The sequence below is a fragment of the Anguilla rostrata genome, chromosome 6 (assembly GCF_018555375.3).
Source record: "Anguilla rostrata isolate EN2019 chromosome 6, ASM1855537v3, whole genome shotgun sequence".
Taxonomy (NCBI): Eukaryota; Metazoa; Chordata; class Actinopteri; order Anguilliformes; family Anguillidae; genus Anguilla; species Anguilla rostrata.
The window spans coordinates 45,162,437-45,171,896 of record NC_057938.1 but is presented as its reverse complement, the minus strand read 5'-3'; the positions used below and the strand labels follow the sequence as shown (position 1 = coordinate 45,171,896).

Genomic DNA, 9,460 nt, shown 5'->3' with positions numbered 1-9,460 from the left:
TGTCATTTTACCCTGTTCAATTATTCTATTATTGTTTTTGGGTTGTCTCGTTTTCCCTTCCCTCTCTGTGGCCTGATTGTTCATTGTGCCCTCCTGTGTCTCGTCAGTGTCGTGTCTATTTAAGTTCCCTTCTCCCTGACTCAGGTGCTGGATCCTTGTTTGGTTGTGTGTGCTTCTGGTTATGTTTCTGCCCTGCGTGTTTCCTCCTGAGAATAGCTCCCCGTGTGTTTCTGCCCATGTTCCATTTTTACAGGCTTTTGGATTCTTGGAGTTTCTTTGTTTCCAGTGTTTTGAAGTTTTTCTTTGTTTTTTGAGAGTTGCCCTGCGAGGCCTTTTGTTCCCTGCTTTTGTTCCTGTTTTCTAAGTAAAGTCCTTGTTTCCTATTACCGTTTGGAGTTTTGTGTTTTCCCCTCACTCTGCGTTTGGGTCCTAACCCCCCAGCGTCTGACAGTACCATGTCTATGCAATTGCAGATATCTCAAAAAACAAGGAAATTACAGGCATTTGAAATTTTGGTGGGACGCTAATGCTATTATAACGCTTTAAAACTCATCTTCTCATGAACACTTTATCTGATTCTGTCACCATCGCGCATGTATACTCCTGGGTATTCTCTCCATCAAGGGTGATAAGGATAAGTTGTTTCGTTAAAAATTGTGCAATTTGTGGCATGACAAAGTTGGCACTCTATGCTAATGCACATTCATATTTCAAAGTAATGTTTCTCATGAACTGGAAGTTGGATCGTCTCACGCATGGGTACGCATGGGTATGTAGGATGTCTTATGCACGGGTATGTAGATTGTCCAATATCTCTAGTAAATGTGTGACAGAACATTTTCTGGGTTAAAAGATGACTGCAATACAGGGTAGATGGCGCTGTCATATAATCAAGTCTGTAACCGTCAAACTGTTGAGTGGCGAGTGGTACAATTTAAAACCTTGGGCTGCTTGGCCATCTCCTATATCCTGAAGTCTATGCCTCTTGGACTCTTTTCTCCTTCACCTAGTATTTACCCTGCTTCGACATGTTCGTAGGGCCCCGCATTGCTGCTTGCAGCTATATTTATTTATTAATGTTTATTTATGAGTGGGCTTGTTTCGGCAAGCCCACTCTTGCTATCTTTCATATTTTTTTATTATCTGCACTTTCCGGCCAATTTTTCTCGCTCTAACTAGTCCTACAGGATTTTTAAGCACAGTTTTATCGCCTAACATTACTTAGGATATGATGAATCCCTGGAACATAATCGCTATTTGCTGATCCCCGGCTGTATATGTAACGCTACAGTACGCCCTGGGTCTGGACGGTTTCGTGCTTCTTCTTAGCTATGCCCTCATTGAAATGCATTGAGGCTTGAGGACAGTGCCAGTTGGAATTTGAAGCAAGCCCACACAATTCCTTCAGTAAGTGTAACCTTTCTAGTTTTATTTATTTGTATATAATATTGCATGTGCTTTGTGACAGTGTTTTGTGTTTAGTTATTCCTGTTCCTGTAATAAAGGTAAAAAAAAACAAAAAACATTGAAAACTAAACTGTATGTGACGTCTGTGTGAAATGCTGTTGTAGTGTTGTGGGGGATACTGTCTGTTGAGCATGATCATGTCTGGATACGTTTATTGGGTCCAAAAATGAATGACGTATTACTTATAGGGATTTGTTTCGGAAGCCCATCAGGCCTATTTAAATTTATTATGATTAGAATTTTTCGCTACTGTCAATATTAGGTATGAACATATAGGAGATGTCTGCCTGGGGGGTGCAGGGTGCCCTTTTTTTCATTTGAGCCCCTGCCCCCCAAAATGTCTGTGCACGGCCCTGCGAAGTACAGTCAAGATGAAAGCTCTCCTGGTAATAATATACTATCTACTCACCGTCCGTAGCGAGCAGAATGTGATGAGTAGTTCCAATCACGAGCGTTTTTCGCAGCTGATCTTCCCTTTGACTGCCACGGACTCAGTATTTCATTTTGATCATGCCGTGTCTGTCGTCAAGCCAATTCGGAAATCCTACATCATATTCATAGTTTGTTGCTTTTGAATGACAACTTTGTTGTATCGAAAGACTCCGTTTTGGATTTTGTGGACAAATTAAATGCCGAAAAAGTGACGTTTAAGCACACTAAACTGAGAAGCTTAATTGTTCTACCGGAACAATTTTATCCAGGAATGTTCAACCAAACCCTGGCCCAGACTTAAGTCTAAAATGTTTGGAAACTCCGTCAGATTTTAAAAGTACATCGGGTCTGGGTATAGTACATTTTAATGTTCGTAGTTTAGTTCCGAAAATAGACCTGATAAGGATTTGGGTTGAATCAACTGATGTGATATCTGAAACTTGGTTGAACAAGTCGGTTCCTGATAAAGATATTCATATATATGGCTACAAGGTGTTCCGCACTGACAGACCCAAACGGGGAGGAGGTGTAGCTATTTATGCCAAAAGCAATTTCCGTACACATGTACTGCTGTCAGAGTCCGCGTGCAAACAATTTGAAATGCTTGCTCTAAGAGTAGAGGTGTCGAAAGACGTCTTCATTACTGTGGTTGGTTGTTACAGACCTCCATCTGCTCCAAGTAATATGCTGTCTTCTTTCACGAAATGCATGGCGAAAGTGAACTACAGTGAGGTTGTCATTGTTGGAGATCTAAATTGGGATTGGAACACTTACTGTATTAAGATTTACAACAAAAATATATTTACTAAATTTCACCTGCTACGAAATTTTGACCAGAATGTTTTGCAGATCTACAGCCACATACTGTATACAGGTTCAACTGTAAGCATTTGTTCACTATACAGCAATATGCATCACAGCAATGGTTCACTAGATGGTATTCTCCACAAATCTGATAATAATCTGTAGTGTCTCATTTAAAAGTATTCAACTAGGTAGGTTGGTCACCAAACCAGACAGTGACAAAAAAGGACAGTATCATTTATGTGAGACCATCAACAATAATGACAGATCTCTTTTTAAATAATGCATATTTAAAGAATAGTTTTCAAATAACAGATGTGTAATAACCCAAAACCAGGCAACGAATAGCCAAAGTTTTCTGTAAGCATATCTTTAATTGTCAGCAACGAATTCTCAAATATTTCTCCTCATTAAATACTTAATTGGCTTGTAATATTCCCACCATAGGCGGTTTTACCATAGGACATAGGTAGGCAATCGCTTGGGGCCTCGTCCACCAAAAGGGCCTCGTGAAGTTGTGTTTCCTTTTTTTTAATTTATAAACATTTTTCCTTTCTTGTCACTTTGAGAAGAATAAGAGGAGGAAGGAAGACACCCAGTTTAAGGAAAGTTTGCCTAAACTGACGAAATTCTTTAATAAAACAGCCAGAGACTCCACGACGGAGGAGCAACAAGTAGATTATCGACCACCCTGAACGCTAGTGTATTTACTTCGTATTTATTAGAGAGAACTGGACACTGTTACCTATTTAAATGTAAGTCCTGTAAAAATACACATAATAAATTGTCTAAATGTAAAAAACAAAACAAAAAAAAAAACAACGTCATACATACACATTTAGTTATATTAATACAGCCTTATTTATTATAACTTTAAGACAAGCAACACGCTCGGAATGATCTCATCGCGACCCATTAAATACAATGGCGTAGACGTTGCCCTCATAATTTCAAACTGCTTTCCTAAAGGCTATTTTGCGTCCTGCGACTTGAGTTACAACAGTGAATGTACTGATTCCTAGACATGCTGATAGCGACCACCCTTTCTCATATTAACCTGAAATACGCAAGACAGGACACATACAGTATGCTAGCAAATTTAAGTTCCATTCATTTATATGGGGTGGTCGATACACGTCCCCTGAGCAACCAAAAGCTAGAGCTGGACCACCTCTGAGTTATTTGCCGGCACATAAAAAATCGCGAAAGGACTTTAAAAAAATAACCACTGGAGGATAACGAGGACATTTTTCTTCCATAACTAGGTGCAAGTTGTTACCGATATTTCGCCTATTTTTTCATATATAGTTGCAAATCAGTTTACGTTTTCCTGTCTGTCGAACGAAGTTGGTTGATAATAGGTGCTCTCACTCTAGCTGACGTTACAACAGGTGTAACATTAGTTGAAGAAGCTGAGCTAGCTAACGTTATCAGCCTTACTGCTGCCTCAGCCTGTTGTGCACCCACCGCACCTACTACAACTTCTAGCGTTACTGGCTCTGCTGGTTGCGGTGAATCAGCTACAGTGTGGGAAGAAAGTGCCAGAGGCGACACCGACAGACGGCAGCAGCCCACCAGAAACCAGAGAATAGTTGTCTCTTTCAAACTTTTACTGAAGAAGTCATTAAAGTTTCTTATACTTAGAATTCTATATTTTGTCTTGCCTTTGTCTTCTGTGGCTTTGTTACATGAATTCCAAGGCTGCTCCTTAGTTTGTTTTGTTACTGGCTAAAAAGTTTTGTCACGGGTATGATTGCGTTAAGCAAAATGGAGAAGGGCCTCACATCGGTCTTTGCTTTTAGAACATATATATATATAAATAAACTTTATTAGTATAGAGATTTAATTTGATTTAATTTGTTCCCATATTTTTTCAGATCGACTGCATTCAATCAACAGATGCTCCAAAGTTTCATCTGCATCACAATCAGGCATTGGGCAGGATTTCATTGTAACAAAGCAACTCCATTTTACAACAGCTCTCACTGGCAATCTCCTCACTGATATTAACCAGGCTATATCTCTCATACTTTCAGAAATGTTTTTGCTCCATATTCATGCGACCATTCTTTCACATTCTAAATTATTTAGATATCTGTACTTTATAACTCCACCATACAGTTCATTAATTATAAAATAATATATGACCTTATTCTCAGAATGGCACCAGTCAATATTGCCTGGGGCCTCCAAATCACTAAAACTGCCCCTGATTCCCACCCATTAATAGTAATTGTGGCTATGGGAGTAAGATATATATTTGGCATTTATTTTAATTATTCAGTTACAGTTTACCGTTTTATATGGTTCGAAAACGTACCTGTGTTGGTTGCGGCTCTGCAGACTGTATATCAGCAGCATCAGTGATTTTGTAAAGAAGAAAGGGCATTTCCTGTTTTATATGACTTATGACCAAGCCCACATGGAATATGCACCTGCAGATTCACGTCATTCGAGCATGGTGAAATGGTACAAATCATTTACAAATTAATTTTAAAAACTTACCCGCACAGTAAAAACAATACTGTAGAATTTACAGGTCACTAGCATGTTCCTGTATTTATTACAGCATGAATAGTTTAATTCAATTTACAGTTAATCACTGTAGAAGTAAAATACATCAAGATATTGTGAACATTCAAAATGACAGTAATGTACAGCACTATAACAAGCTGCTGTAAAAAAATAAAAATAAAAAATCAATAAATAAATACAGCATTCCATCGATTTCCCAAGAAACCAAGGCATCATGTGCACTTTCGCCGGTCCCTGCCACCTCTGCTTTGCTGGTGTGAGAGGGTAAATATGTTGTGCAGTGATATGCCTGCCTATGAGAAATGATTACCTGAAATGTGTGTGTGTGTGTGTGTGTGTGTGCGTGTGTCCACATCAGAGGTCGGCAAGTACATTTATCTTCAGTCCATTTTTTTTTAGCAGATGTTGGGCAGGCCATACCATAATTCCAATAACTTTGTTCAATGTAAATTTACCACAGATATAAACAGATCTGATGAGAATGCCTATACTTAATTACTAAAAATAATGTTAGAATGTCTAACCTTGATTACAGAGCGTTACCGAATATGATACCCTATCTCCCATAGCCTACGTCACAAATGTGCATGCATTGCCTACCTAACAGGGGTCTAACCTACGCTATGTTGCAGCTGAAAGATCTCAAAATTAGCCAGCTAACCAGCCAGAAATATTTTATTGCTGCTAACAGCAGGAAATAGCACTTTCAAGAAGCCAGAAACAAATAGTTGACAATGAATATCCCTCTTTCAGTGAAGAATGGACAGGAAAGTATTTGTTTGTGCTACCAAATTAATCGAAGCTAGACCTGTGTGCCTTCTATGCTGTCATTTTTTGCAAAGAATTCAAGAAGTCATCACTTTGAAACAAAGCATGGTAAGTTCAGCTTTTCATTTCCACCACTGTCCAAGGCTCAACAAAAACTGAAGCATTATCATCTGGATATGCTGAGAGATGCCAAATTCATGTTCATGTCATAAGATAACAAAAGAAAACAAAAAGTGCATTATTAAAAGTTGGGTGGGTTCTCTAATGCCATAATAAGCCCCCTAACCAACAAGAATGCATGGTAACAGTCTTGGAAGAACTGGCTACATATAAAGACAAGGAGGCATCATTAAGTGACTTGAAAGATAATCTGCCTACAGATGGTTGAAAAGGGGGGAATGCCCATAAACATATGGTCCAAGACAAAGGCAACCCCCATGAGTGTGTAATCAATGTTCATATTAGATATTACGACATATTGTACAAGTACACAAAAAGTGGCGCTTGTTGTATGTTCTATTTATAAACGTTTGAGCGCACTGTGATGTTTCTTGCAATTCAGTTTTTTGAACACATAATTTACAATGGCAGCCCCCACCTAACCAACAAAGCACATTACTAGCAGTGGTAAACAATGATCACAATTTGGCACTAGACAACCCAATGAATGCTAAAACATATGATTAAAGTCCACTCAACAGGAAGGACATCACATTAAAGTTGAGCAAGCTCATGGAAATACATCACACATGACACATGCACACACCATTACCCTAGATAGATAAATGTTGCTTGAAGGCTGCTCGTAGCCAGGTAATTATACAGACATTAAAAAGATACAGAATGGCAGTGAATGGGACAGGACATAATGGCGCACAAGACTAAATGAGACATTTATGCACCCCAGTTGATGAAGGTGTCATTTAACTGACTAAATTCTCAGTAAAAATGGTCCTCGTTAATATTATTTATTTTGACACTTGAAGATCGAATCAAATCTTTTTTGTCCCACAAATGGAGTTTCAACTGAAGCCAGGCCCCACACCACAGCACATATCATTACATATTACAACAATGTTCCAACACAATAATCTAAAAACATAAGACTAACAATAAATACATTAAAGTGCAACATTAGCTAGAACCAAATACTGTACAGACCACAAGGGAAAATGGGCAATAGCAAAGGCAAGATCGCATAAAATGAAAAATGAACAGAATGTCAAGTACCAAAGTACATTAAATGCAAGATCACATGTCCAAATTCAGAATTCTAATTGCTGTGTGAACAAAAGAGTAGTTGTATGCTCAAAAGTTATTAAAGTAAATGCAGTAAATTTACAACAGACACTACTAATCAGGCTCTTTCTTTGTCTCCCCCTCCATGACCACAAATACATGCTTATGAGTAAGTAAGGTTAGAAAATTGTATTATAATTCATAAAATGGATAACAGAAAGCAATACAAATAACCAGTAAGTTAATTTGCCTGCCTTCTTCCAGCTCAAGAATGCCCTCTAGTGTGTTTCTCTCAAAGCTGCAATACAAACAATTCTCCATATGTCCAAAAAAATGGCCAAAGTGGCCACCGCCAGAACCTCATATTGAACCTGCACACTACCAAAATGTTGCCAGAAGAACCTGGCTATCCTATTGATAGGTTCCCAGTTTTATTTTGTATACATATATATATTATATGTAGTGTATTGTGTTTCCGTTTCTGCCATTACTGTGTCTGTAGTTTGCATGCCTCTGTGTCTAGCCCCTCTGTAGTGTGTCTCAGTATAACACCTCTAGTGTCTGCGGCAAGGATGTCACATTCCTATGCTAAATGGCTGCGAGGGTCCCCAGGAAGGGACAAGACCATTTGTCCCCGGTCCGCCACTTAACTCAACCTTTTGATGTGTATGACTGAAAACTGTATATCTTGACACTACACAGTGTGATGGGCAGAGATTCTCTCAGCGCAGCGCCCGAATGTGCTGGGTCTGTCTCTCCCTTGCACATTGAATTAAACCACAAATCCTCTGAGGACACTTTGTCAGCGTGTTCTTCATCGTCCTGCATTTGACTCCACGAATAAGGGCAAAATATCCTAACACTATACCATGTCGCAGGTGGAGCTGATCAAAACACAGAGTAACACTTAACCAGGATGTGATCAAGTGCCTGTACTATGATAAGTAACAGACACTTCACTGGCGAGTTTATTGTACACACTGGCATACAGAGGTTGAATCGAATCTTTCCTTCTCCGTCTAAGGTGAACACGCTCAGCTGTGCGTGGCTGACTTTTATTCTCTCTCTTTTCCTGTCAGTCCCAGATGACATCACCACTACTTTTAGGTCACCATTCCAGCCACTTTAGCTCTCCTCGATGTTACAACTTTATCCCTTTCTAACTCTGCCATCATCTTCTTCCAGTTCTTGCTCCCACATTTGGTTAGGGAATACAAAATGGAAGTGAAGCTGTGACTAGCAATGAAGTGTTCTGGTGGTTCAGTAATGGTGTAGGATGTACAGTATTCCTGGGTATGGCGCACTCTTACCCTCTTACCCAACTGTATAAGACTAAAATACTGAAACACCAACACAGACTCACAAATGCTGGCTCTAAGTCTACTGATGAAACCGAAACAGATTTATTACACTGGAGGGCAGTCAAAGACAAGAAATCACATTTTATTGTTGTTTGTTCTTCAGTGCGATCCATAGATCCATAGAGGGTGCTGTATCACAGAATTTTTTGAGGTGTTGAGGCAGCAGATTTTTATTGCAAAGCTAACAGTCAGTTGCCAACAGAAAAGACAATTTTTTTAACTTCATCAGTTATTGAGTTCTGTGCCTGGTTCAGAATATCTATTAATTTGCCACTGATGGAAAAATCTTTTCAAGAAATTTTAGGTTTCCTTGCCGTGTCTTGTATTTGAAATCTATGTGATGTGTAATTCCCAGTTTTACTAAGGGATTTTGGAAGAATCAAAAAATAGAAATGAATATTTGGACCAAAAAAAAAAAAAAGAAGAGAAAATGTTAAAATGCTTATTTTCACCACTCAAAAATAAGTGTCAGTGAGAATCTGAGAATTGGTCAGTTCGTGCTGTACAGCCTTTGAGCTACAACGTGACCTTTTTAAGATACACAGGGGACAATCTTTTAAATCACACTCATTTTCTAATGTGCTGGGCATACGTAGTACACTAGAGGAGTAAGAGAATTGTCATGTATTACATAAACAGATTACTTAAGGTCTCCATATACAAATAGGATTGGATATATTAAATATTGTAAGGCATACTTTTAAATTGAAATATGAATTTTTAAAATTCAGATACAGTAAATATAGTGTTGTGAAAAATAAGTGCCTTCCTGAGTTCCTCAATTATTGTGTATAATGGGTTAGGAGTTGGTCTTGTAACATAACGGTTGCAAGTTCGATTCCCAGGTAGGACAC

At 38.7% G+C, this 9,460-nt stretch overlaps 1 protein-coding gene across 2 annotated transcripts in view; it reads right to left on the bottom strand.

Moving 5' to 3' along the window:
- Positions 1–9,460, bottom strand: part of LOC135257339 (4-galactosyl-N-acetylglucosaminide 3-alpha-L-fucosyltransferase 9-like) — a 29,222-nt gene that overhangs the window by 3,250 nt on the left and 16,512 nt on the right. The window contains exon 1 of one of the 2 annotated variants that reach the window (XM_064339972.1): positions 5,024–5,117. The exons of the other annotated variant lie outside the window; for it this stretch is intronic. The gene's annotated coding sequence lies outside the window, so the exon portion shown is untranslated. Of the gene's footprint in view, positions 1–5,023; positions 5,118–9,460 lie in introns of those variants that run through there. 2 annotated transcript variants of the gene reach the window in all.